This window comes from Ambystoma mexicanum, chromosome 13 (assembly GCF_040938575.1).
Source record: "Ambystoma mexicanum isolate Mex_15411 chromosome 13, UKY_AmexF1_1, whole genome shotgun sequence".
Taxonomy (NCBI): Eukaryota; Metazoa; Chordata; class Amphibia; order Caudata; family Ambystomatidae; genus Ambystoma; species Ambystoma mexicanum.
In genome coordinates this window covers 356721485-356746943 of record NC_090938.1, presented here as the reverse complement: position 1 = coordinate 356746943, position 25459 = coordinate 356721485, and the positions used below count along the sequence as shown (strand labels likewise).

The 25459-nt window shown below is 43.4% G+C and overlaps 26 non-coding genes across 26 annotated transcripts; 20 read left to right on the top strand and 6 right to left on the bottom strand.

Moving 5' to 3' along the window:
- The first annotated feature begins 674 nt into the window (after nt 1-674).
- TRNAT-UGU (transfer RNA threonine (anticodon UGU)) lies at nt 675-746 on the top strand. Its single transcript has one exon. It is a non-coding gene; the product is annotated as a tRNA-Thr (tRNA).
- A 687-nt stretch (nt 747-1433) lies between these two features.
- On the top strand, nt 1434-1515 carry TRNAS-GCU (transfer RNA serine (anticodon GCU)). The gene has a single exon. It is a non-coding gene; the product is annotated as a tRNA-Ser (tRNA).
- Nucleotides 1516-2061: 546 nt separating this feature from the next.
- On the top strand, nt 2062-2133 carry TRNAT-CGU (transfer RNA threonine (anticodon CGU)). The gene has a single exon. It is a non-coding gene; the product is annotated as a tRNA-Thr (tRNA).
- Nucleotides 2134-3619: 1486 nt separating this feature from the next.
- On the bottom strand, nt 3620-3714 carry TRNAI-UAU (transfer RNA isoleucine (anticodon UAU)). Its single transcript has 2 exons — nt 3677-3714; nt 3620-3655 (listed from the first exon to the last, which is right to left on the bottom strand). It is a non-coding gene; the product is annotated as a tRNA-Ile (tRNA).
- A 1022-nt stretch (nt 3715-4736) lies between these two features.
- On the top strand, nt 4737-4808 carry TRNAT-UGU (transfer RNA threonine (anticodon UGU)). The gene has a single exon. It is a non-coding gene; the product is annotated as a tRNA-Thr (tRNA).
- A 687-nt stretch (nt 4809-5495) lies between these two features.
- Nucleotides 5496-5577, top strand: TRNAS-GCU (transfer RNA serine (anticodon GCU)). Its single transcript has one exon. It is a non-coding gene; the product is annotated as a tRNA-Ser (tRNA).
- Nucleotides 5578-6123: 546 nt separating this feature from the next.
- TRNAT-UGU (transfer RNA threonine (anticodon UGU)) lies at nt 6124-6195 on the top strand. The gene has a single exon. It is a non-coding gene; the product is annotated as a tRNA-Thr (tRNA).
- Nucleotides 6196-7679: 1484 nt separating this feature from the next.
- TRNAI-UAU (transfer RNA isoleucine (anticodon UAU)) lies at nt 7680-7774 on the bottom strand. Its single transcript has 2 exons — nt 7737-7774; nt 7680-7715 (listed from the first exon to the last, which is right to left on the bottom strand). It is a non-coding gene; the product is annotated as a tRNA-Ile (tRNA).
- A 1022-nt stretch (nt 7775-8796) lies between these two features.
- Nucleotides 8797-8868, top strand: TRNAT-UGU (transfer RNA threonine (anticodon UGU)). The gene has a single exon. It is a non-coding gene; the product is annotated as a tRNA-Thr (tRNA).
- Nucleotides 8869-9555: 687 nt separating this feature from the next.
- Nucleotides 9556-9637, top strand: TRNAS-GCU (transfer RNA serine (anticodon GCU)). Its single transcript has one exon. It is a non-coding gene; the product is annotated as a tRNA-Ser (tRNA).
- A 546-nt stretch (nt 9638-10183) lies between these two features.
- On the top strand, nt 10184-10255 carry TRNAT-CGU (transfer RNA threonine (anticodon CGU)). The gene has a single exon. It is a non-coding gene; the product is annotated as a tRNA-Thr (tRNA).
- Nucleotides 10256-11739: 1484 nt separating this feature from the next.
- TRNAI-UAU (transfer RNA isoleucine (anticodon UAU)) lies at nt 11740-11834 on the bottom strand. Its single transcript has 2 exons — nt 11797-11834; nt 11740-11775 (listed from the first exon to the last, which is right to left on the bottom strand). It is a non-coding gene; the product is annotated as a tRNA-Ile (tRNA).
- Nucleotides 11835-12857: 1023 nt separating this feature from the next.
- TRNAT-UGU (transfer RNA threonine (anticodon UGU)) lies at nt 12858-12929 on the top strand. The gene has a single exon. It is a non-coding gene; the product is annotated as a tRNA-Thr (tRNA).
- Nucleotides 12930-13616: 687 nt separating this feature from the next.
- TRNAS-GCU (transfer RNA serine (anticodon GCU)) lies at nt 13617-13698 on the top strand. The gene has a single exon. It is a non-coding gene; the product is annotated as a tRNA-Ser (tRNA).
- A 546-nt stretch (nt 13699-14244) lies between these two features.
- TRNAT-CGU (transfer RNA threonine (anticodon CGU)) lies at nt 14245-14316 on the top strand. Its single transcript has one exon. It is a non-coding gene; the product is annotated as a tRNA-Thr (tRNA).
- Nucleotides 14317-15804: 1488 nt separating this feature from the next.
- On the bottom strand, nt 15805-15899 carry TRNAI-UAU (transfer RNA isoleucine (anticodon UAU)). The gene is made up of 2 exons: nt 15862-15899; nt 15805-15840 (listed from the first exon to the last, which is right to left on the bottom strand). It is a non-coding gene; the product is annotated as a tRNA-Ile (tRNA).
- A 480-nt stretch (nt 15900-16379) lies between these two features.
- TRNAS-GCU (transfer RNA serine (anticodon GCU)) lies at nt 16380-16456 on the top strand. The gene has a single exon. It is a non-coding gene; the product is annotated as a tRNA-Ser (tRNA).
- A 465-nt stretch (nt 16457-16921) lies between these two features.
- Nucleotides 16922-16993, top strand: TRNAT-UGU (transfer RNA threonine (anticodon UGU)). Its single transcript has one exon. It is a non-coding gene; the product is annotated as a tRNA-Thr (tRNA).
- A 687-nt stretch (nt 16994-17680) lies between these two features.
- TRNAS-GCU (transfer RNA serine (anticodon GCU)) lies at nt 17681-17762 on the top strand. Its single transcript has one exon. It is a non-coding gene; the product is annotated as a tRNA-Ser (tRNA).
- Nucleotides 17763-18308: 546 nt separating this feature from the next.
- Nucleotides 18309-18380, top strand: TRNAT-CGU (transfer RNA threonine (anticodon CGU)). The gene has a single exon. It is a non-coding gene; the product is annotated as a tRNA-Thr (tRNA).
- Nucleotides 18381-19868: 1488 nt separating this feature from the next.
- On the bottom strand, nt 19869-19963 carry TRNAI-UAU (transfer RNA isoleucine (anticodon UAU)). The gene is made up of 2 exons: nt 19926-19963; nt 19869-19904 (listed from the first exon to the last, which is right to left on the bottom strand). It is a non-coding gene; the product is annotated as a tRNA-Ile (tRNA).
- A 1022-nt stretch (nt 19964-20985) lies between these two features.
- TRNAT-UGU (transfer RNA threonine (anticodon UGU)) lies at nt 20986-21057 on the top strand. Its single transcript has one exon. It is a non-coding gene; the product is annotated as a tRNA-Thr (tRNA).
- A 687-nt stretch (nt 21058-21744) lies between these two features.
- Nucleotides 21745-21826, top strand: TRNAS-GCU (transfer RNA serine (anticodon GCU)). The gene has a single exon. It is a non-coding gene; the product is annotated as a tRNA-Ser (tRNA).
- Nucleotides 21827-22372: 546 nt separating this feature from the next.
- TRNAT-CGU (transfer RNA threonine (anticodon CGU)) lies at nt 22373-22444 on the top strand. The gene has a single exon. It is a non-coding gene; the product is annotated as a tRNA-Thr (tRNA).
- A 1466-nt stretch (nt 22445-23910) lies between these two features.
- Nucleotides 23911-24005, bottom strand: TRNAI-UAU (transfer RNA isoleucine (anticodon UAU)). Its single transcript has 2 exons — nt 23968-24005; nt 23911-23946 (listed from the first exon to the last, which is right to left on the bottom strand). It is a non-coding gene; the product is annotated as a tRNA-Ile (tRNA).
- Nucleotides 24006-25026: 1021 nt separating this feature from the next.
- On the top strand, nt 25027-25098 carry TRNAT-UGU (transfer RNA threonine (anticodon UGU)). The gene has a single exon. It is a non-coding gene; the product is annotated as a tRNA-Thr (tRNA).
- The last annotated feature ends 361 nt before the right edge of the window (nt 25099-25459 follow it).

Genomic DNA, 25459 nt, shown 5'->3' with positions numbered 1-25459 from the left:
TCTCAACAGCAAGTGAGGCAGTTTTCCTGCAAACGGCTGGATGTACCTCAACAAGGAACGCATTGTGGTTCTATTTTGAAGATGTTTGTGTTATTACCTGTAAAGACTTGAATGCCTAACATAATCCCTGTAGACGAGGTGGCCGAGTGGTTAAGGCGATGGACTGCTAATCTGCTGTACACGCGTGGTTTCGAATCCCACCTTTGTCGATTTTAACTTTTGAAATCTTTTTTAAACATCTGCATTGCTCTAAGCACCATTGCCATTGGCTTTCAAAGAACATACAGACAAAAGTGAAAATATGCATGTTAGTTGATTAAGAAGGACACAAACAAGGTTGTCGTGTTACTGGCAGGAATGCAATCTGCTGTGCTTGACTACCCTTTGAGCCAGAATCCGGATAGAAATTTAAAAAAGCAAAGGTAATATCCATATTGTCTCTCTGCTGCCATGTACATGTTTTTTTCAACTTTCACGCATCACATCTCCTCATTAGTCACCCTAAAATTGCGCGGAATACGCACAAATTAGCTGCTCCTCAAAAAATCGGCCTGAAAAAAACAGGTCAAATCACAATCATATACATACATTCTCACACACCCTTCAAATATGTCTACCCAGTAAACATCATGTTGTGTGCTCGTTGTTTTGCTGTTATGCGTCATGACCTGAGGGGCTCTGTAGCTCAGTGGCAGAGCACTGGTCTTGTAAACCAGGGGTCGTGAGTTTGATCCTCATCAGGGCCTCCAAATGGTAATTTTCTTGAACATTGTTGAATAGGAACTGATATTGCACATTGTACCTGTGCAACCTTTTACCAATGGATTCGGGCCTATAACAAAGCCACAAGCGCAAGGTGTCTGAATAGTCTGTGGGGAAGGTCGGCTTTCTGGACCTAATTTCTTCAAGAAAAACACCTTGATAATCTTGTGATGACAGATGCAGATGATCACGGTGAAGCCCTTACTCTATTGAACAGTACAGCGGTTCTGGGTTGCACGCCTTTCTCTATTTTCAGGGACGTTGATGTGGCAAAATTTAATTGGAAAAGGGTTATTGCCATCACTCACTATTTAAATTCAATGACATCACAGGAAGCAGCAGCATCTGAACTTTGATCTTGGCTGGAAACGTTGAATGATGCCAAACACTGGGAAACTGGAGCTTGCGTTATGCTGGTTTTACTACTAATGGTGTGCCATACGGAAGCTCAAGCACCTTCCTCTGGATTAGTGTTGTGAACCCTCCAGGAGCTCTTGTTATATTTTTCTGAACTTCAACTTGATGTGTTTATCTATCAATGGCCGGGTAAGGAAGAACGAGTCAACGATCTTGTTTCTACTATGACAAACATGATCTATTTTTCACTGACTTTGCACCACCATTGTTGTATCTCTTCTTTAAGCATGGGACTCGAGCACCGTTCCCAAACAGACGAGGTGGCCGAGTGGTTAAGGCGATGGACTGCTAATCCATTGTGCTCTGCACGCGTGGGTTCGAATCCCACCTTCGTCGTATTTTTTCTTTATAGTCTGCATTTAAACATAGACCAAAGTCTTTCAACCTCCCTGTGAAAGACAGGAATGAGTACAGATATGGAAATAGAGATGTAAAAATAAGTTCATTGGTGCAGGCGGAGAATGAAATTAGTCAAAGACTTTCCTCGTAGGTTTCCATTCTTTACTATTATAGGAGCCAAAATCAGCGCAGTTAGTAAATTCCCAAGCTTACATCCCAAATTCTTTTTTCTTTTAGTTGTCTGCCTTTTACATGTTCCTTTTGCCATCATTCTGACCTGCTATCTAAACTCATGAACCTGTTCAGCATCCTACTCAATACATACATACCCGTAAAAGTACATACTCAAACGCATACCGACAATGTATCACCAACATAAGCACACACGCTTTCGCAAATCAGATGTATGATGACGTACTGAACACATGCAGAGATATACAGCCATTTTTACACAACCAGAAATTCATATACCTGGAGATCTACCTAGGTAAAACCCATGGTTTCTTTGCACTTTCTGTTGTTGGCTGTGAGCAAGCAGCAGGTGGCCTTGTAGCTCAGTGGCAGAGCACTGGTCTCGTAAACCAGGGGTCATGAGTTCAAACCTCATCAGGGCCTCGGGCGGATTATTTTCAAAAAGCACGGGGAAGAGAAGCCAGAGTTGCACCATCTACAGAGAACCTTTTATGACGGGATGCATCCTCATAATTGAAGTCTTCCACAGAAGGAGTGAAATAGAGTTCGAGAGGAAGGCCTAATGTTTTCAGGCAAAGACTGACAAAAACCTTGCAATGTCGCATGTAGCTACTTTGGTGAAAAGACTGTTCAAGTTCACAATGCAACGGAGGGGTGTTCCCCATCTCCATACAATCATCTCTTTGATAATGTAAACGTGCCAGGCGTGTTGAAAGACAAAGACAGACACAACCGCACATACCAGTTGAAGAAAGACAGCCAGCAAACACATTTGTATAGAGGTAAGCAAGCCTCAATTAGAGATGTGAGTCCCTCCGTTTCTGCGGGAGTCCACAAGTTTAATAAAAAATGAACACATATCTTTCATGTTCTAATGATTACCAATCTTTCTGATTAGCTCTGCATAGCTCCAATGGCTATGTGTGTGTGTGTGTGTATGTGCCCGTGTGTGTAGGGGAAGGGGTCGGTAGATGTGTTCACGCAGAGCAAGTTGCATACATCGCCAACAGCCATTCTCTCCTGCTCCTGTGCATCCAGTTCGGAAGCGAACCCACCCAATTGTTCTATATGTCTGCTACCCTGACCGCATTCACACATCATTGGCTATTAGTATGCAGCTTGTGGGCGCTGTCAATGGGATATAAGCACCATTCCCCATGTCTGCAATAGCTAGACCAGATTCTGAGGTATGATGAGCAGGGGTCCAGGCACTTCGCCTGACGAACGCCGGGCTTAGCCCTGCCGTACCTAGCCCTGAGGGGCCTAACTGGGCATGGCCCTGTGTAAGGTAGGGTGAGCAGGGGACCACTTGCAACTAACCTTCGGCACCAATCAGGCATGGAGAGGTCTGTGCAAATGCCCAGCCCTTTAGCAATCTCGATCTGCAAAACCTTCAACTCCTAATTCTCATGGCTCCCAGAAGCCCTAGCCCATATGCAAATGAGGCGAGTTCCTATCAGCATCCTTGTTCTGCTTGATTTTATCAAAGTGACTGCCTGATTAGTGAAAGGGTATTTATTCTCAGAGGTTTGCTTCAAAGGCGATAATGCAGTAAATAGACAACATTATTCTTTGTAAGTTGATATTGTCTCCTGGATCCTACTCCAGTAACCCTTTTTCTACCTTTACAAATGTCTTCCGTAAGTGGTGCTCAGCAGAAAATGGAGTATAATAACAGTTGACATTTTTTATTTTCTGTTCTATTTTCAAAAACCCTCCGTAGCTGTATTTAAAGCGCAAACACCCCATAAATAACTTGCAATGAGTATTCCATGTCTAAAAGGCAGAGGAGCTGTCATACAACATTAACTGACAATCAAGGAAACCTTGAGGTGAACCAAAAAATGTCCAGAACATTTATTGGTTCAATAATTCAGTTTTGAGGTGAATTAGTAAAAAGTTCCAAAGTTGCTCCAGGTGAGGCTTGAACTCACAACCTCGGCATTGCTCGCTGCATGTACTGCTGTATAAGTACCGCGCGCTAACCAATTGCGCCACTGGAGCGGCTGTGTTTTGGTTTTCGACATGAAACTACACCCACAAACACACACACAAGTGTACAAAAGCACCCACAAGCTCTGGCATTGTCTTTTTAGCTGACACCAAATTATGGGTGCCTTGTAGTGCCCATATTGTGCCACTGGAGCTTACCTTTTAGCCTGATATACACTTTGCCACTGATGTTCAGCCAATGGTGCAGTCAAATGTCCCTTCTACATTTTTGTCATGCTGCAGGCAGTGCCACTGGAGCCAGCATGATGCTCTTCCTCATATTCAACACGTGTCAATTGAAACACCTCCCAATGTCATCTTGGCGATGCCTATAAACACCCCAGGACTTTGATGAATTTTTCTCAACAGCAAGTGAGGCAGTTTTCCTGCAAACGGCTGGATGTACCTCAACAAGGAACGCATTGTGGTTCTATTTTGAAGATGTTTGTGTTATCACCTGTAAAGACTTGAATGCCTAACATAATCCCTGTAGACGAGGTGGCCGAGTGGTTAAGGCGATGGACTGCTAATCTGCTGTACACGCGTGGTTTCGAATCCCACCTTTGTCGATTTTAACTTTTGAAATCTTTTTTAAACATCTGCATTGCTCTAAGCACCATTGCCATTGGCTTTCAAAGAACATACAGACAAAAGTGAAAATATGCATGTTAGTTGATTAAGAAGGACACAAACAAGGTTGTCGTGTTACTGGCAGGAATGCAATCTGCTGTGCTTGACTACCCTTTGAGCCAGAATCCGGATAGAAATTTAAAAAAGCAAAGGTAATATCCATATTGTCTCTCTGCTGCCATGTACATGTTTTTTTCAACTTTCACGCATCACATCTCCTCATTAGTCACCCTAAAATTGCGCGGAATACGCACAAATTAGCTGCTCCTCAAAAAATCGGCCAGAAAAAAACAGGTCAAATCACAATCATATACATACATTCTCACACACCCTTCAAATATGTCTACCCAGTAAACATCATGTTGTGTGCTCGTTGTGTTGCTGTTATGCGTCATAACCTGAGGGGCTCTGTAGCTCAGTGGCAGAGCACTGGTCTTGTAAACCAGGGGTAGTGAGTTCGATCCTCATCAGGGCCTCCAAATGGTAATTTTCTTGAACATTGTTGAATAGGAACTGATATTGCACATTGTACCTGTGCAACCTTTTACCAATGGATTCGGGCCTATAACAAAGCCACAAGCGCAAGGTGTCTGAATAGTCTGTGGGGAAGGTCGGCTTTCTGGACCTAATTTCTTCAAGAAAAAGACCTTGATAATCTTGTGATGACAGATGCAGATGATCACGGTTAAGCCCTTACTCTATTGAACAGTACAGCGGTTCTGGGTTGCACGCCTTTCTCTATTTTCAGGGACGTTGATGTGGCAAAATTTAATTGGAAAAGGGTTATTGCCATCACTCACTATTTAAATTCAATGACATCACAGGAAGCAGCAGCATCTGAACTTTGATCTTGGCTGGAAACGTCGAATGATGCCAAACACTGGGAAACTGGAGCTTGCGTTATGCTGGTTTTACTACTAATGGTGTGCCATACGGAAGCTCAAGCACCTTCCTCTGGATTAGTGTTGTGAACCCTTCAGGAGCTCTTGTTATGTTTTTCTGAACTTCAACTTGATGTGTTTATCTATCAATGGCCGGGTAAGGAAGAACGAGTCAACGATCTTGTTTCTACTATGACAAACATGATCTATTTTTCACTGACTTTGCACCACCATTGTTTTATCTCTTCTTTAAGCATGGGACTCGAGCACTGTTCCCAAACAGACGAGGTGGCCGAGTGGTTAAGGCGATGGACTGCTAATCCATTGTGCTCTGCACGCGTGGGTTCGAATCCCACCTTCGTCGTATTTTTTCTTTATAGTCTGCATTTAAACATAGACCAAAGTCTTTCAACCTCCCTGTGAAAGACAGGAATGAGTACAGATATGGAAATAGAGATGTAAAAATAAGTTCATTGGTGCAGGCGGAGAATGAAATTAGTCAAAGACTTTCCTCGTAGGTTTCCATTCTTTACTATTATAGGAGCCAAAATCAGCGCAGTTAGTAAATTCCCAAGCTTACATCCCAAATTCTTTTTTCTTTTAGTTGTCTGCCTTTTACATGTTCCTTTTGCCATCATTCTGACCTGCTATCTAAACTCATGAACCTGTTCAGCATCCTACTCAATACATACATACCCGTAAAAGTACATACTCAAACGCATACCGACAATGTATCACCAACATAAGCACACACGCTTTCGCAAATCAGATGTATGATGACGTACTGAACACATGCAGAGATATACAGCCATTTTTACACAACCAGAAATTCATATACCTGGAGATCTACCTAGGTAAAACCCATGGTTTCTTTGCACTTTCTGTTGTTGGCTGTGAGCAAGCAGCAGGTGGCCTTGTAGCTCAGTGGCAGAGCACTGGTCTTGTAAACCAGGGGTCATGAGTTCAAACCTCATCAGGGCCTCGGGCGGATTATTTTCAAAAAGCACGGGGAAGAGAAGCCAGAGTTGCACCATCTACAGAGAACCTTTTATGACGGGATGCATCCTCATAATTGAAGTCTTCCACAGAAGGAGTGAAATAGAGTTCGAGAGGAAGGCCTAATGTTTTCAGGCAAAGACTGACAAAAACCTTGCAATGTCGCATGTAGCTGCTTTGGTGAAAAGACTGTTCAAGTTCACAATGCAACGGAGGGGTGTTCCCCATCTCCATACAATCATCTCTTTGATAATGTAAACGTGCCAGGCGTGTTGAAAGACAAAGACAGACACAACCGCACATACCAGTTGAAGAAAGACAGCCAGCAAACACATTTGTATAGAGGTAAGCAAGCCTCAATTAGAGATGTGAGTCCCTCTGTTTCTGCGGGAGTCCACAAGTTTAATAAAAAATGAACACATATCTTTCATGTTCTAATGATTACCAATCTTTCTGATTAGCTCTGCATAGCTCCAATGGCTATGTGTGTGTGTGTGTATGTGCCCGTGTGTGTAGGGGAAGGGGTCGGTAGATGTGTTCACGCAGAGCAAGTTGCATACATCGCCAACAGCCATTCTCTCCTGCTCCTGTGCATCCAGTTCGGAAGCGAACCCACCCAATTGTTCTATATGTCTGCTACCCTGACCGCATTCACACATCATTGGCTATTAGTATGCAGCTTGTGGGCGCTGTCAATGGGATATAAGCACCATTCCCCATGTCTGCAATAGCTAGACCAGATTCTGAGGTATGATGATCAGGGGTCCAGGCACTTCGCCTGACGAACGCCGGGCTTAGCCCTGCCGGGCCTAGCCCTGAGGGGCCTAACTGGGCATGGCCCTGTGTAAGGTAGGGTGAGCAGGGGACCACTTGCAACTAACCTTCGGCACCAATCAGGCATGGAGAGGTCTGTGCAAATGCCCAGCCCTTTAGCAATCTCGATCTGCAAAACCTTCAACTCCTAATTCTCATGGCTCCCAGAAGCCCTAGCCCATATGCAAATGAGGCGAGTTCCTATCAGCATCCTTGTTCTGCTTGATTTTATCAAAGTGACTGCCTGATTAGTGAAAGGGTATTTATTCTCAGAGGTTTGCTTCAAAGGCGATAATGCAGTAAATAGACAACATTATTCTTTGTAAGTTGATATTGTCTCCTGGATCCTACTCCAGTAACCCTTTTTCTACCTTTACAAATGTCTTCCGTAAGTGGTGCTCAGCAGAAAATGGAGTATAATAACAGTTGACATTTTTTATTTTCTGTTCTATTTTCAAAAACCCTCCGTAGCTGTATTTAAAGCGCAAACACCCCATAAATAACTTGCAATGAGTATTCCATGTCTAAAAGGCAGAGGAGCTGTCATACAACATTAACTGACAATCAAGGAAACCTTGAGGTGAACCAAAAAATGTCCAGAACATTTATTGGTTCAATAATTCAGTTTTGAGGTGAATTAGTAAAAAGTTCCAAAGTTGCTCCAGGTGAGGCTTGAACTCACAACCTCGGCATTGCTCACTGCATGTACTGCTGTATAAGTACCGCGCGCTAACCGATTGCGCCACTGGAGCTGCTGTGTTTTGGTTTTCGACATGAAACTACACCCACAAACACACACACAAGTGTACAAAAGCACCCACAAGCTCTGGCATTGTATTTTTAGCTGACACCAAATTATGGGTGCCTTGTAGTGCCCATATTGTGCCACTGGAGCTTACCTTTTAGCCTGATATACACTTTGCCACTGATGTTCAGCCAATGGTGCAGTCAAATGTCCCTTCTACATTTTTGTCATGCTGCAGGCAGTGCCACTGGAGCCAGCATGATGCTCTTCCTTATATTCAACACGTGTCAATTGAAACACCTCCCAATGTCATCTTGGCGATGCCTATAAACACCCCAGGACTTTGATGAATTTTTCTCAACAGCAAGTGAGGCAGTTTTCCTGCAAACGGCTGGATGTACCTCAACAAGGAACGCATTGTGGTTCTATTTTGAAGATGTTTGTGTTATTACCTGTAAAGACTTGAATGCCTAACATAATCCCCGTAGACGAGGTGGCCGAGTGGTTAAGGCGATGGACTGCTAATCTGCTGTACACGCGTGGTTTCGAATCCCACCTTTGTCGATTTTAGCTTTTGAAATCTTTTTTAAACATCTGCATTGCTCTAAGCACCATTGCCATTGGCTTTCAAAGAACATACAGACAAAAGTGAAAATATTCATGTTAGTTGATTAAGAAGGACACAAACAAGGTTGTCGTGTTACTGGCAGGAATGCAATCTGCTGTGCTTGACTACCCTTTGAGCCAGAATCCGGATAGAAATTTAAAAAAGCAAAGGTAATATCCATATTGTCTCTCTGCTGCCATGTACATGTTTTTTTCAACTTTCACGCATCACATCTCCTCATTAGTCACCCTAAAATTGCGCGGAATACGCACAAATTAGCTGCTCCTCAAAAAATCGGCCAGAAAAAAACAGGTCAAATCACAATCATATACATACATTCTCACACACCCTTCAAATATGTCTACCCAGTAAACATCATGTTGTGTGCTCGTTGTGTTGCTGTTATGCGTCATAACCTGAGGGGCTCTGTAGCTCAGTGGCAGAGCACTGGTCTTGTAAACCAGGGGTCGTGAGTTCGATCCTCATCAGGGCCTCCAAATGGTAATTTTCTTGAACATTGTTGAATAGGAACTGATATTGCACATTGTACCTGTGCAACCTTTTACCAATGGATTCGGGCCTATAACAAAGCCACAAGCGCAAGGTGTCTGAATAGTCTGTGGGGAAGGTCGGCTTTCTGGACCTAATTTCTTCAAGAAAAAGACCTTGATAATCTTGTGATGACAGATGCAGATGATCACGGTGAAGCCCTTACTCTATTGAACAGTACAGCGGTTCTGGGTTGCACGCCTTTCTCTATTTTCAGGGACGTTGATGTGGCAAAATTTAATTGGAAAAGGATTATTGCCATCACTCACTATTTAAATTCAATGACATCACAGGAAGCAGCAGCATCTGAACTTTGATCTTGGCTGGAAACATCGAATGATGCCAAACACTGGGAAACTGGAGCTTGCGTTATGCTGGTTTTACTACTAATGGTGTGCCATACGGAAGCTCAAGCACCTTCCTCTGGATTAGTGTTGTGAACCCTCCAGGAGCTCTTGTTATATTTTTCTGAACTTCAACTTGATGTGTTTATCTATCAATGGCCGGGTAAGGAAGAACGAGTCAACGATCTTGTTTCTACTATGACAAACATGATCTATTTTTCACTGACTTTGCACCACCATTGTTTTATCTCTTCTTTAAGCATGGGACTCGAGCACCGTTCCCAAACAGACGAGGTGGCCGAGTGGTTAAGGGGATGGACTGCTAATCCATTGTGCTCTGCACGCGTGGGTTCGAATCCCACCTTCGTCGTATTTTTTCTTTATAGTCTGCATTTAAACATAGACCAAAGTCTTTCAACCTCCCTGTGAAAGACAGGAATGAGTACAGATATGGAAATAGAGATGTAAAAATAAGTTCATTGGTGCAGGCGGAGAATGAAATTAGTCAAAGACTTTCCTCGTAGGTTTCCATTCTTTACTATTATAGGAGCCAAAATCAGCGCAGTTAGTAAATTCCCAAGCTTACATCCCAAATTCTTTTTTCTTTTAGTTGTCTGCCTTTTACATGTTCCTTTTGCCATCATTCTGACCTGCTATCTAAACTCATGAACCTGTTCAGCATCCTACTCAATACATACATACCCGTAAAAGTACATACTCAAACGCATACCGACAATGTATCACCAACATAAGCACACACGCTTTCGCAAATCAGATGTATGATGACGTACTGAACACATGCAGAGATATACAGCCATTTTTACACAACCAGAAATTCATATACCTGGAGATCTACCTAGGTAAAACCCATGGTTTCTTTGCACTTTCTGTTGTTGGCTGTGAGCAAGCAGCAGGTGGCCTTGTAGCTCAGTGGCAGAGCACTGGTCTCGTAAACCAGGGGTCATGAGTTCAAACCTCATCAGGGCCTCGGGCGGATTATTTTCAAAAAGCACGGGGAAGAGAAGCCAGAGTTGCACCATCTACAGAGAACCTTTTATGACGGGATGCATCCTCATAATTGAAGTCTTCCACAGAAGGAGTGAAATAGAGTTCGAGAGGAAGGCCTAACGTTTTCAGGCAAAGACTGACAAAAACCTTGCAATGTCGCATGTAGCTGCTTTGGTGAAAAGACTGTTCAAGTTCACAATGCAACGGAGGGGTGTTCCCCATCTCCATACAATCATCTCTTTGATAATGTAAACGTGCCAGGCGTGTTGAAAGACAAAGACAGACACAACCGCACATACCAGTTGAAGAAAGACAGCCAGCAAACACATTTGTATAGAGGTAAGCAAGCCTCAATTAGAGATGTGAGTCCCTCTGTTTCTGCGGGAGTCCACAAGTTTAATAAAAAATGAACACATATCTTTCATGTTCTAATGATTACCAATCTTTCTGATTAGCTCTGCATAGCTCCAATGGCTATGTGTGTGTGTGTGTATGTGCCCGTGTGTGTAGGGGAAGGGGTCGGTAGATGTGTTCACGCAGAGCAAGTTGCATACATCGCCAACAGCCATTCTCTCCTGCTCCTGTGCATCCAGTTCGGAAGCGAACCCACCCAATTGTTCTATATGTCTGCTACCCTGACCGCATTCACACATCATTGGCTATTAGTATGCAGCTTGTGGGCGCTGTCAATGGGATATAAGCACCATTCCCCATGTCTGCAATAGCTAGACCAGATTCTGAGGTATGATGATCAGGGGTACAGGCACTTCGCCTGACGAACGCCGGGCTTAGCCCTGCCGGGCCTAGCCCTGAGGGGCCTAACTGGGCATGGCCCTGTGTAAGGTAGGGTGAGCAGGGGACCACTTGCAACTAACCTTCGGCACCAATCAGGCATGGAGAGGTCTGTGCAAATGCCCAGCCCTTTAGCAATCTCGATCTGCAAAACCTTCAACTCCTAATTCTCATGGCTCCCAGAAGCCCTAGCCCATATGCAAATGAGGCGAGTTCCTATCAGCATCCTTGTTCTGCTTGATTTTATCAAAGTGACTGCCTGATTAGTGAAAGGGTATTTATTCTCAGAGGTTTGCTTCAAAGGCGATAATGCAGTAAATAGACAACATTATTCTTTGTAAGTTGATATTGTCTCCTGGATCCTACTCCAGTAACCCTTTTTCTACCTTTACAAATGTCTTCCGTAAGTGGTGCTCAGCAGAAAATGGAGTATAATAACAGTTGACATTTTTTATTTTCTGTTCTATTTTCAAAAACCCTCCGTAGCTGTATTTAAAGCGCAAACACCCCATAAATAACTTGCAATGAGTATTCCATGTCTAAAAGGCAGAGGAGCTGTCATACAACATTAACTGACAATCAAGGAAACCTTGAGGTGAACCAAAAAATGTCCAGAACATTTATTGGTTCAATAATTCAGTTTTGAGGTGAATTAGTAAAAAGTTCCAAAGTTGCTCCAGGTGAGGCTTGAACTCACAACCTCGGCATTGCTCACTGCATGTACTGCTGTATAAGTACCGCGCGCTAACCGATTGCGCCACTGGAGCTGCTGTGTTTTGGTTTTCGACATGAAACTACACCCACAAACACACACACAAGTGTACAAAAGCACCCACAAGCTCTGTCATTGTCTTTTTAGCTGACACCAAATTATGGGTGCCTTGTAGTGCCCATATTGTTCCACTGGAGCTTACCTTTTAGCCTGATATACACTTTGCCACTGATGTTCAGCCAATGGTGCAGTCAAATGTCCCTTCTAAATTTTTGTCATGCTGCAGGCAGTGCCACTGGAGCCAGCATGATGCTCTTCCTCATATTCAACACGTGTCAATTGAAACACCTCCCAATGTCATCTTGGCGATGCCTATAAACACCCCAGGACTTTGATGAATTTTTCTCAACAGCAAGTGAGGCAGTTTTCCTGCAAACGGCTGGATGTACCTCAACAAGGAACGCATTGTGGTTCTATTTTGAAGATGTTTGTGTTATTACCTGTAAAGACTTGAATGCCTAACATAATCCCTGTAGACGAGGTGGCCGAGTGGTTAAGGCGATGGACTGCTAATCTGCTGTACACGCGTGGTTTCGAATCCCACCTTTGTCGATTTTAACTTTTGAAATCTTTTTTAAACATCTGCATTGCTCTAAGCACCATTGCCATTGGCTTTCAAAGAACATACAGACAAAAGTGAAAATATGCATGTTAGTTGATTAAGAAGGACACAAACAAGGTTGTCGTGTTACTGGCAGGAATGCAATCTGCTGTGCTTGACTACCCTTTGAGCCAGAATCCGGATAGAAATTTAAAAAAGCAAAGGTAATATCCATATTGTCTCTCTGCTGCCATGTACATGTTTTTTTCAACTTTCACGCATCACATCTCCTCATTAGTCACCCTAAAATTGCGCGGAATACGCACAAATTAGCTGCTCCTCAAAAAATCGGCCAGAAAAAAAACAGGTCAAATCACAATCATATACATACATTCTCACACACCCTTCAAATATGTCTACCCAGTAAACATCATGTTGTGTGCTCGTTGTGTTGCTGTTATGCGTGGTAACCTGAGGGGCTCTGTAGCTCAGTGGCAGAGCACTGGTCTTGTAAACCAGGGGTCGTGAGTTCGATCCTCATCAGAGCCTCCAAATGGTAATTTTCTTGAACATTGTTGAATAGGAACTGATATTGCACATTGTACCTGTGCAACCTTTTACCAATGGATTCGGGCCTATAACAAAGCCACAAGCGCAAGGTGTCTGAATAGTCTGTGGGGAAGGTCGGCTTTCTGGACCTAATTTCTTCAAGAAAAAGACCTTGATAATCTTGTGATGACAGATGCAGATGATCACGGTGAAGCCCTTACTCTATTGAACAGTACAGCGGTTCTGGGTTGCACGCCTTTCTCTATTTTCAGGGACGTTGATGTGGCAAAATTTAATTGGAAAAGGGTTATTGCCATCACTCACTATTTAAATTCAATGACATCACAGGAAGCAGCAGCATCTGAACTTTGATCTTGGCTGGAAACGTTGAATGATGCCAAACACTGGGAAACTGGAGCTTGCGTTATGCTGGTTTTACTACTAATGGTGTGCCATACGGAAGCTCAAGCACCTTCCTCTGGATTAGTGTTGTGAACCCTCCAGGAGCTCTTGTTATATTTTTCTGAACTTCAACTTGATGTGTTTATCTATCAATGGCCGGGTAAGGAAGAACGAGTCAACGATCTTGTTTCTACTATGACAAACATGATCTATTTTTCACTGACTTTGCACCACCATTGTTTTATCTCTTCTTTAAGCATGGGACTCGAGCACCGTTCCCAAACAGACGAGGTGGCCGAGTGGTTAAGGCGATGGACTGCTAATCCATTGTGCTCTGCACGCGTGGGTTAGAATCCCACCTTCGTCGTATTTTTTCTTTATAGTCTGCATTTAAACATAGACCAAAGTCTTTCAACCTCCCTGTGAAAGACAGGAATGAGTACAGATATGGAAATAGAGATGTAAAAATAAGTTCATTGGTGCAGGCGGAGAATGAAATTAGTCAAAGACTTTCCTCGTAGGTTTCCATTCTTTACTATTATAGGAGCCAAAATCAGCGCAGTTAGTAAATTCCCAAGCTTACATCCCAAATTCTTTTTTCTTTTAGTTGTCTGCCTTTTACATGTTCCTTTTGCCATCATTCTGACCTGCTATCTAAACTCATGAACCTGTTCAGCATCCTACTCAATACATACATACCCGTAAAAGTACATACTCAAACGCATACCGACAATGTATCACCAACATAAGCACACACGCTTTCGCAAATCAGATGTATGATGACGTACTGAACACATGCAGAGATATACAGCCATTTTTACACAACCAGAAATTCATATACCTGGAGATCTACCTAGGTAAAACCCATGGTTTCTTTGCACTTTCTGTTGTTGGCTGTGAGCAAGCAGCAGGTGGCCTTGTAGCTCAGTGGCAGAGCACTGGTCTCGTAAACCAGGGGTCATGAGTTCAAACCTCATCAGGGCCTCGGGCGGATTATTTTCAAAAAGCACGGGGAAGAGAAGCCAGAGTTGCACCATCTACAGAGAACCTTTTATGACGGGATGCATCCTCATAATTGAAGTCTTCCACAGAAGGAGTGAAATAGAGTTCGAGAGGAAGGCCTAATGTTTTCAGGCAAAGACTGACAAAAACCTTGCAATGTCGCATGTAGCTGCTTTGGTGAAAAGACTGTTCAAGTTCACAATGCAACGGAGGGGTGTTCCCCATCTCCATACAATCATCTCTTTGATAATGTAAACGTGCCAGGCGTGTTGAAAGACAAAGACAGACACAACCGCACATACCAGTTGAAGAAAGACAGCCAGCAAACACATTTGTATAGAGGTAAGCAAGCCTCAATTAGAGATGTGAGTCCCTCCGTTTCTGCGGGAGTCCACAAGTTTAATAAAAAATGAACACATATCTTTCATGTTCTAATGATTACCAATCTTTCTGATTAGCTCTGCATAGCTCCAATGGCTATGTGTGTGTGTGTGTGTGTATGTGCCCGTGTGTGTAGGGGAAGGGGTCGGTAGATGTGTTCACGCAGAGCAAGTTGCATACATCGCCAACAGCCATTCTCTCCTGCTCCTGTGCATCCAGTTCGGAAGCGAACCCACCCAATTGTTCTATATGTCTGCTACCCTGACCGCATTCACACATCATTGGCTATTAGTATGCAGCTTGTGGGCGCTGTCAATGGGATATAAGCACCATTCCCCATGTCTGCAATAGCTAGACCAGATTCTGAGGTATGATGAGCAGGGGTCCAGGCACTTCGCCTGACGAACGCCGGGCTTAGCCCTGCCGTACCTAGCCCTGAGGGGCCTAACTGGGCATGGCCCTGTGTAAGGTAGGGTGAGCAGGGGACCACTTGCAACTAACCTTCGGCACCAATCAGGCATGGAGAGGTCTGTGCAAATGCCCAGCCCTTTAGCAATCTCGATCTGCAAAACCTTCAACTCCTAATTCTCATGGCTCCCAGAAGCCCTAGCCCATATGCAAATGAGGCGAGTTCCTATCAGCATCCTTGTTCTGCTTGATTTTATCAAAGTGACTGCCTGATTAGTGAAAGGGTATTTATTCTCAGAGGTTTGCTTCAAAGGCGATAATGCAGTAAATAGACAACATTATTCTTTGTAAGTTGATATTGTCTCCTGGATCCTACTCCAGTAACCCTTTTTCTACCTTTACAAATGTCTTCCGTAAGTGGTGCTCAGCAGAAAATGGAGTATAATAACAGTTGACATTTTTTATTTTCTGTTCTATTTTCAAAAACCCTCCGTAGCTGTATTTAAAGCGCAAACACCCCATAAATAACTTGCAATGAGTATTCCATGTCTAAAAGGCAGAGGAGCTGTCATACAACATTAACTGACAATCAAGGAAACCTTGAGGTGAACCAAAAAATGTCCAGAACATTTATTGGTTCAATAATTCAGTTTTGAGGTGAATTAGTAAAAAGTTCCAAAGTTGCTCCAGGTGAGGCTTGAACTCACAACCTCGGCATTGCTCACTGCATGTACTGCTGTATAAGTACCGCGCGCTAACCGATTGCGCCACTGGAGCGGCTGTGTTTTGGTTTTCGACATGAAACTACACCCACAAACACACACACAAGTGTACAAAAGCACCCACAAGCTCTGGCATTGTCTTTTTAGCTGACACCAAATTATGGGTGCCTTGTAGTGCCCATATTGTGCCACTGGAGCTTACCTTTTAGCCTGATATACACTTTGCCACTGATGTTCAGCCAATGGTGCAGTCAAATGTCCCTTCTACATTTTTGTCATGCTGCAGGCAGTGCCACTGGAGCCAGCATGATGCTCTTCCTCATATTCAACACGTGTCAATTGAAACACCTCCCAATGTCATCTTGGCGATGCCTATAAACACCCCAGGACTTTGATGAATTTTTCTCAACAGCAAGTGAGGCAGTTTTCCTGCAAACGGCTGGATGTACCTCAACAAGGAACGCATTGTGGTTCTATTTTGAAGATGTTTGTGTTATTACCTGTAAAGACTTGAATGCCTAACATAATCCCTGTAGACGAGGTGGCCGAGTGGTTAAGGCGATGGACTGCTAATCTGCTGTACACGCGTGGTTTCGAATCCCACCTTCGTCGATTTTAACTTTTGAAATCTTTTTTAAACATCTGCATTGCTCTAAGCACCATTGCCATTGGCTTTCAAAGAACATACAGACAAAAGTGAAAATATGCATGTTAGTTGATTAAGAAGGACACAAACAAGGTTGTCGTGTTACTGGCAGGAATGCAATCTGCTGTGCTTGACTACCCTTTGAGCCAGAATCCGGATAGAAATTTAAAAAAGCAAAGGTAATATCCATATTGTCTCTCTGCTGCCATGTACATGTTTTTTTCAACTTTCACGCATCACATCTCCTCATTAGTCACCCTAAAATTGCGCGGAATACGCACAAATTAGCTGCTCCTCAAAAAATCGGCCAGAAAAAAACAGGTCAAATCACAATCATATACATACATTCTCACACACCCTTCAAATATGTCTACCCAGTAAACATCATGTTGTGTGCTCGTTGTGTTGCTGTTATGCGTGGTAACCTGAGGGGCTCTGTAGCTCAGTGGCAGAGCACTGGTCTTGTAAACCAGGGGTCGTGAGTTCGATCCTCATCAGGGCCTCCAAATGGTAATTTTCTTGAACATTGTTGAATAGGAACTGATATTGCACATTGTACCTGTGCAACCTTTTACCAATGGATTCGGGCCTATAACAAAGCCACAAGCGCAAGTTGTCTGAATAGTCTGTGGGGAAGGTCGGCTTTCTGGACCTAATTTCTTCAAGAAAAAGACCTTGATAATCTTGTGATGACAGATGCAGATGATCACGGTGAAGCCCTTACTCTATTGAACAGTACAGCGGTTCTGGGTTGCACGCCTTTCTCTATTTTCAGGGACGTTGATGTGGCAAAATTTAATTGGAAAAGGGTTATTGCCATCACTCACTATTTAAATTCAATGACATCACAGGAAGCAGCAGCATCTGAACTTTGATCTTGGCTGGAAACGTTGAATGATGCCAAACACTGGGAAACTGGAGCTTGCGTTATGCTGGTTTTACTACTAATGGTGTGCCATACGGAAGCTCAAGCACCTTCCTCTGGATTAGTGTTGTGAACCCTCCAGGAGCTCTTGTTATATTTTTCTGAACTTCAACTTGATGTGTTTATCTATCAATGGCCGGGTAAGGAAGAACGAGTCAACGATCTTGTTTCTACTATGACAAACATGATCTATTTTTCACTGACTTTGCACCACCATTGTTTTATCTCTTCTTTAAGCATGGGACTCGAGCACCATTCCCAAACAGACGAGGTGGCCGAGTGGTTAAGGCGATGGACTGCTAATCCATTGTGCTCTGCACGCGTGGGTTCGAATCCCACCTTCGTCGTATTTTTTCTTTATAGTCTGCATTTAAACATAGACCAAAGTCTTTCAACCTCCCTGTGAAAGACAGGAATGAGTACAGATATGGAAATAGAGATGTAAAAATAAGTTCATTGGTGCAGGCGGAGAATGAAATTAGTCAAAGACTTTCCTCGTAGGTTTCCATTCTTTACTATTATAGGAGCCAAAATCAGCGCAGTTAGTAAATTCCCAAGCTTACATCCCAAATTCTTTTTTCTTTTAGTTGTCTGCCTTTTACATGTTCCTTTTGCCATCATTCTGACCTGCTATCTAAACTCATGAACCTGTTCAGCATCCTACTCAATACATACATACCCGTAAAAGTACATACTCAAACGCATACCGACAATGTATCACCAACATAAGCACACACGCTTTCGCAAATCAGATGTATGATGACGTACTGAACACATGCAGAGATATACAGCCATTTTTACACAACCAGAAATTCATATACCTGGAGATCTACCTAGGTAAAACCCATGGTTTCTTTGCACTTTCTGTTGTTGGCTGTGAGCAAGCAGCAGGTGGCCTTGTAGCTCAGTGGCAGAGCACTGGTCTCGTAAACCAGGGGTCATGAGTTCAAACCTCATCAGGGCCTCGGGCGGATTATTTTCAAAAAGCACGGGGAAGAGAAGCCAGAGTTGCACCATCTACAGAGAACCTTTTATGACGGGATGCATCCTCATAATTGAAGTCTTCCACAGAAGGAGTGAAATAGAGTTCGAGAGGAAGGCCTAATGTTTTCAGGCAAAGACTGACAAAAACCTTGCAATGTCGCATGTAGCTGCTTTGGTGAAAAGACTGTTCAAGTTCACAATGCAACGAAGGGGTGTTCCCCATCTCCATGCAATCATCTCTTTGATAATGTAAACGTGCCAGGCGTGTTGAAAGACAAAGACAGACACAACCGCACATACCAGTTGAAGAAAGACAGCCAGCAAACACATTTGTATAGAGGTAAGCAAGCCTCAATTAGAGATGTGAGTCCCTCCGTTTCTGCGGGAGTCCACAAGTTTAATAAAAAATGAACACATATCTTTCATGTTCTAATGATTACCAATCTTTCTGATTAGCTCTGCATAGCTCCAATGGCTATGTGTGTGTGTGTGTGTGTATGTGCCCGTGTGTGTAGGGGAAGGGGTCGGTAGATGTGTTCACGCAGAGCAAGTTGCATACATCGCCAACAGCCATTCTCTCCTGCTCCTGTGCATCCAGTTCGGAAGCGAACCCACCCAATTGTTCTATATGTCTGCTACCCTGACCGCATTCACACATCATTGGCTATTAGTATGCAGCTTGTGGGCGCTGTCAATGGGATATAAGCACCATTCCCCATGTCTGCAATAGCTAGACCAGATTCTGAGGTATGATGAGCAGGGGTCCAGGCACTTCGCCTGACAAACGCCGGGCTTAGCCCTGCCGGGCCTAGCCCTGAGGGGCCTAACTGGGCATGGCCCTGTGTAAGGTAGGGTGAGCAGGGGACCACTTGCAACTAACCTTCGGCACCAATCAGGCATGGAGAGGTCTGTGCAAATGCCCAGCCCTTTAGCAATCTCGATCTGCAAAACCTTCAACTCCTAATTCTCATGGCTCCCAGAAGCCCTAGCCCATATGCAAATGAGGCGAGTTCCTATCAGCATCCTTGTTCTGCTTGATTTTATCAAAGTGACTGCCTGATTAGTGAAAGGGTATTTATTCTCAGAGGTTTGCTTCAAAGGCGATAATGCAGTAAATAGACAACATTATTCTTTGTAAGTTGATATTGTCTCCTGGATCCTACTCCAGTAACCCTTTTTCTACCTTTACAAATGTCTTCCGTAAGTGGTGCTCAGCAGAAAATGGAGTATAATAACAGTTGACATTTTTTATTTTCTGTTCTATTTTCAAAAACCCTCCGTAGCTGTATTTAAAGCGCAAACACCCCATAAATAACTTGCAATGAGTATTCCATGTCTAAAAGGCAGAGGAGCTGTCATACAACATTAACTGACAATCAAGGAAACCTTGAGGTGAACCAAAAAATGTCCAGAACATTTATTGGTTCAATAATTCAGTTTTGAGGTGAATTAGTAAAAAGTTCCAAAGTTGCTCCAGGTGAGGCTTGAACTCACAACCTCGGCATTGCTCACTGCATGTACTGCTGTATAAGTACCGAGCGCTAACCGATTGCGCCACTGGAGCTGCTGTGTTTTGGTTTTCGACATGAAACTACACCCACAAACACACACACAAGTGTACAAAAGCACCCACAAGCTCTGGCATTGTCTTTTTAGCTGACACCAAATTATGGGTGCCTTGTAGTGCCCATATTGTGCCACTGGAGCTTACCTTTTAGCCTGATATACACTTTGCCACTGATGTTCAGCCAATGGTGCAGTCAAATGTCCCTTCTACATTTTTGTCATGCTGCAGGCAGTGCCACTGGAGCCAGCATGATGCTCTTCCTCATATTCAACACGTGTCAATTGAAACACCTCCCAATGTCATCTTGGCGATGCCTATAAACACCCCAGGACTTTGATGAATTTTTCTCAACAGCAAGTGAGGCAGTTTTCCTGCAAACGGCTGGATGTACCTCAACAAGGAACGCATTGTGGTTCTATTTTGAAGATGTTTGTGTTATCACCTGTAAAGACTTGAATGCCTAACATAATCCCTGTAGACGAGGTGGCCGAGTGGTTAAGGCGATGGACTGCTAATCTGCTGTACACGCGTGGTTTCGAATCCCACCTTTGTCGATTTTAACTTTTGAAATCTTTTTTAAACATCTGCATTGCTCTAAGCACCATTGCCATTGGCTTTCAAAGAACATACAGACAAAAGTGAAAATATGCATGTTAGTTGATTAAGAAGGACACAAACAAGGTTGTCGTGTTACTGGCAGGAATGCAATCTGCTGTGCTTGACTACCCTTTGAGCCAGAATCCGGATAGAAATTTAAAAAAGCAAAGGTAATATCCATATTGTCTCTCTGCTGCCATGTACATGTTTTTTTCAACTTTCACGCATCACATCTCCTCATTAGTCACCCTAAAATTGCGCGGAATACGCACAAATTAGCTGCTCCTCAAAAAATCGGCCAGAAAAAAACAGGTCAAATCACAATCATATACATACATTCTCACACACCCTTCAAATATGTCTACCCAGTAAACATCATGTTGTGTGCTCGTTGTGTTGCTGTTATGCGTCATAACCTGAGGGGCTCTGTAGCTCAGTGGCAGAGCACTGGTCTTGTAAACCAGGGGTCGTGAGTTCGATCCTTATCAGGGCCTCCAAATGGTAATTTTCTTGAACATTGTTGAATAGGAACTGATATTGCACATTGTACCTGTGCAACCTTTTACCAATGGATTCGGGCCTATAACAAAGCCACAAGCGCAAGGTGTCTGAATAGTCTGTGGGGAAGGTCGGCTTTCTGGACCTAATTTCTTCAAGAAAAAGACCTTGATAATCTTGTGATGACAGATGCAGATGATCACGGTGAAGCCTTTACTCTATTGAACAGTACAGCGGTTCTGGGTTGCACGCCTTTCTCTATTTTCAGGGACGTTGATGTGGCAAAATTTAATTGGAAAAGGGTTATTGCCATCACTCACTATTTAAATTCAATGACATCACAGGAAGCAGCAGCATCTGAACTTTGATCTTGGCTGGAAACGTTGAATGATGCCAAACACTGGGAAACTGGAGCTTGCGTTATGCTGGTTTTACTACTAATGGTGTGCCATACGGAAGCTCAAGCACCTTCCTCTGGATTAGTGTTGTGAACCCTCCAGGAGCTCTTGTTATATTTTTCTGAACTTCAACTTGATGTGTTTATCTATCAATGGCCGGGTAAGGAAGAACGAGTCAACGATCTTGTTTCTACTATGACAAACATGATCTATTTTTCACTGACTTTGCACCACCATTGTTTTATCTCTTCTTTAAGCATGGGACTCGAGCACCGTTCCCAAACAGACGAGGTGGCCGAGTGGTTAAGGCGATGGACTGCTAATCCATTGTGCTCTGCACGCGTGGGTTCGAATCCCACCTTCGTCGTATTTTTTCTTTATAGTCTGCATTTAAACATAGACCAAAGTCTTTCAACCTCCCTGTGAAAGACAGGAATGAGTACAGATATGGAAATAGAGATGTAAAAATAAGTTCATTGGTGCAGGCGGAGAATGAAATTAGTCAAAGACTTTCCTCGTAGGTTTCCATTCTTTACTATTATAGGAGCCAAAATCAGCGCAGTTAGTAAATTCCCAAGCTTACATCCCAAATTCTTTTTTCTTTTAGTTGTCTGCCTTTTACATGTTCCTTTTGCCATCATTCTGACCTGCTATCTAAACTCATGAACCTGTTCAGCATCCTACTCAATACATACATACCCGTAAAAGTACATACTCAAACGCATACCGACAATGTATCACCAACATAAGCACACACGCTTTCGCAAATCAGATGTATGATGACGTACTGAACACATGCAGAGATATACAGCCATTTTTACACAACCAGAAATTCATATACCTGGAGATCTACCTAGGTAAAACCCATGGTTTCTTTGCACTTTCTGTTGTTGGCTGTAAGCAAGCAGCAGGTGGCCTTGTAGCTCAGTGGCAGAGCACTGGTCTCGTAAACCAGGGGTCATGAGTTCAAACCTCATCAGGGCCTCGGCGGATTATTTTCAAAAAGCACGGGGAAGAGAAGCCAGAGTTGCACCATCTACAGAGAACCTTTTATGACGGGATGCATCCTCATAATTGAAGTCTTCCACAGAAGGAGTGAAATAGAGTTCGAGAGGAAGGCCTAATGTTTTCAGGCAAAGACTGACAAAAACCTTGCAATGTCGCATGTAGCTGCTTTGGTGAAAAGACTGTTCAAGTTCACAATGCAACGGAGGGGTGTTCCCCATCTCCATACAATCATCTCTTTGATAATGTAAACGTGCCAGGCGTGTTGAAAGACAAAGACAGACACAACCGCACATACCAGTTGAAGAAAGACAGCCAGCAAACACATTTGTATAGAGGTAAGCAAGCCTCAATTAGAGATGTGAGTCCCTCCGTTTCTGCGGGAGTCCACAAGTTTAATAAAAAATGAACACATATCTTTCATGTTCTAATGATTACCAATCTTTCTGATTAGCTCTGCATAGCTCCAATGGCTATGTGTGTGTGTGTGTGTGTATGTGCCCGTGTGTGTAGGGGAAGGGGTCGGTAGATGTGTTCACGCAGAGCAAGTTGCATACATCGCCAACAGCCATTCTCTCCTGCTCCTGTGCATCCAGTTCGGAAGCGAACCCACCCAATTGTTCTATATGTCTGCTACCCTGACCGCATTCACACATCATTGGCTATTAGTATGCAGCTTGTGGGCGCTGTCAATGGGATATAAGCACCATTCCCCATGTCTGCAATAGCTAGACCAGATTCTGAGGTATGATGAGCAGGGGTCCAGGCACTTCGCCTGCCGGGCCTAGCCCTGAGGGGCCTAACTGGGCATGGCCCTGTGTAAGGTAGGGTGAGCAGGGGACCACTTGCAACTAACCTTCGGCACCAATCAGGCATGGAGAGGTCTGTGCAAATGCCCAGCCCTTTAGCAATCTCGATCTGCAAAACCTTCAACTCCTAATTCTCATGGCTCCCAGAAGCCCTAGCCCATATGCAAATGAGGCGAGTTCCTATCAGCATCCTTGTTCTGCTTGATTTTATCAAAGTGACTGCCTGATTAGTGAAAGGGTATTTATTCTCAGAGGTTTGCTTCAAAGGCGATAATGCAGTAAATAGACAACATTATTCTTTGTAAGTTGATATTGTCTCCTGGATCCTACTCCAGTAACCCTTTTTCTACCTTTACAAATGTCTTCCGTAAGTGGTGCTCAGCAGAAAATGGAGTTTAATAACAGTTGACATTTTTTATTTTCTGTTCTATTTTCAAAAACCCTCCGTAGCTGTATTTAAAGCGCAAACACCCCATAAATAACTTGCAATGAGTATTCCATGTCTAAAAGGCAGAGGAGCTGTCATACAACATTAACTGACAATCAAGGAAACCTTGAGGTGAACCAATAAAATGTCCAGAACATTTATTGGTTCAATAATTCAGTTTTGAGGTGAATTAGTAAAAAGTTCCAAAGTTGCTCCAGGTGAGGCTTGAACTCACAACCTCGGCATTGCTCACTGCATGTACTGCTGTATAAGTACCGCGCGCTAACCGATTGCGCCACTGGAACTGCGGATTTTTTTTGGTTTTCGACATGAAACTACACCCACAAACACACACACAAGTGTACAAAAGCACCCACAAGCTCTGGCATTGTCTTTTTAGCTGACACCAAATTATGGGTGCCTTGTAGTGCCCATATTGTGCCACTGGAGCTTACCTTTTAGCCTGATATACACTTTGCCACTGATGTTCAGCCAATGGTGCAGTCAAATGTCCCTTCTACATTTTTGTCATGCTGCAGGCAGTGCCACTGGAGCCAGCATGATGCTCTTCCTCATATTCAACACGTGTCAATTGAAACACCTCCCAATGTCATCTTGGCGATGCCTATAAACACCCCAGGACTTTGATGAATTTTTCTCAACAGCAAGTGAGGCAGTTTTCCTGCAAACGGCTGGATGTACCTCAACAAGGAACGCATTGTGGTTCTATTTTGAAGATGTTTGTGTTATTACCTGTAAAGACTTGAATGCCTAACATAATCCCTGTAGACGAGGTGGCCGAGTGGTTAAGGCAATGGACTGCTAATCTGCTGTACACGCGTGGTTTCGAATCCCACCTTTGTCGATTTTAGCTTTTGAAATCTTTTTTAAACATCTGCATTGCTCTAAGCACCATTGCCATTGGCTTTCAAAGAACATACAGACAAAAGTGAAAATATGCATGTTAGTTGATTAAGAAGGACACAAGGTTGTCGTGTTACTGGCAGGAATGCAATCTGCTGTGCTTGACTACCCTTTGAGCCAGAATCCGGATAGAAATTTAAAAAAGCAAAGGTAATATCCATATTGTCTCTCTGCTGCCATGTACATGTTTTTTTCAACTTTCACGCATCACATCTCCTCATTAGTCACCCTAAAATTGCGCGGAATACGCACAAATTAGCTGCTCCTCAAAAAATCGGCCAGAAAAAAACAGGTCAAATCACAATCATATACATACATTCTCACACACCCTTCAAATATGTCTACCCAGTAAACATCATGTTGTGTGCTCGTTGTGTTGCTGTTATGCGTCATGACCTGAGGGGCTCTGTAGCTCAGTGGCAGAGCACTGGTTTTGTAAACCAGGGGTCGTGAGTTCGATCCTCATCAGAGCCTCCAAATGGTAATTTTCTTGAACATTGTTGAATAGGAACTGATATTGCACATTGTACCTGTGCAACCTTTTACCAATGGATTCGGGCCTATAACAAAGCCACAAGCGCAAGGTGTCTGAATAGTCTGTGGGGAAGGTCGGCTTTCTGGACCTAATTTCTTCAAGAAAAAGACCTTGATAATCTTGTGATGACAGATGCAGATGATCACGGTGAAGCCCTTACTCTATTGAACAGTACAGCGGTTCTGGGTTGCACGCCTTTCTCTATTTTCAGGGACGTTGATGTGGCAAAATTTAATTGGAAAAGGGTTATTGCCATCACTCACTATTTAAATTCAATGACATCACAGGAAGCAGCAGCAT